The 830-nt window shown below is 37.7% G+C and overlaps 1 protein-coding gene across 1 annotated transcript in view; it reads left to right on the forward strand.

The window, feature by feature from the left end:
- The window catches only part of Faf1 (Fas associated factor 1), a 315,310-nt gene that overhangs the window by 277,967 nt on the left and 36,513 nt on the right, over positions 1–830 (forward strand). The window lies entirely within an intron of this gene.

Here is an 830-nt window from a genome sequence, read left to right on the forward strand (position 1 = left end):
CTCTCTCTCTCGGTGTGTGTGTGTGTTCCAGAGGACGATCTGTTTACTCTTAATTCATTTATCCTTTCTTTCTTCTTTCTTTCTTTGGTATATCTACTCTGCCCCACATTAAAAATTACAATAACAACGAGAATTGTACCAAACACGCCAAGGGAAACAAATCATAATAAAATGTTTTCTGCCTACAACAAATATTAAATCTTAGCAAGAATATATAACATGTCTGTAAAGAAGAGCAAGGTAAAAATGTACTAAGTGGCTGGGCAGTGGTGGCACATGCCTTTAATCCCAGCACTTGGGAGGCAGAGGCAGGCGGATTTCTGAGTTTGAGGCCAGCTTGGTCTACACAGTGAGTTCCAGGACAGCCAGGGCTACACAGAGAAATCCTGTCTCGAAAAAACAAAAACAAAAAATATATATATACTAAGTGGCATTATGTAAATAAAAACAAAATGTGTTTGAAGTAAGGCACAGAGAAAAAAAAATCTTTCAAAGCTTTGATAGTCAGACAATGTATAAAGAAGTAATATTTGAGCCAGTTCTTGAATGGCGTGTTGTTCATGATCTGACACTTAATGAGTTTCTGCCACACATACAAGCCCTGGTTCTCTAGACAAGAACCAGCTTGTTGAACTGCATTTGTCTTAACTCTGGCTGCTTTGAATATGCTTATTTAGTAATCATGAGAACAAGCCACAAGCTAAAGAGTTGTCTACCATACCCAGTCTATTTGGAGTTCTGTGGGCTTCTTGTATGTTCATGGGCATCTCTTTCTTAAGGTTAAGGAAGTTTTCTTCTATAATTTTGTTGAAGATATTTACTGGCCCATT

This window comes from Mastomys coucha, unplaced genomic scaffold (genome assembly GCF_008632895.1).
Source record: "Mastomys coucha isolate ucsf_1 unplaced genomic scaffold, UCSF_Mcou_1 pScaffold18, whole genome shotgun sequence".
Taxonomy (NCBI): domain Eukaryota; kingdom Metazoa; phylum Chordata; class Mammalia; order Rodentia; family Muridae; genus Mastomys; species Mastomys coucha.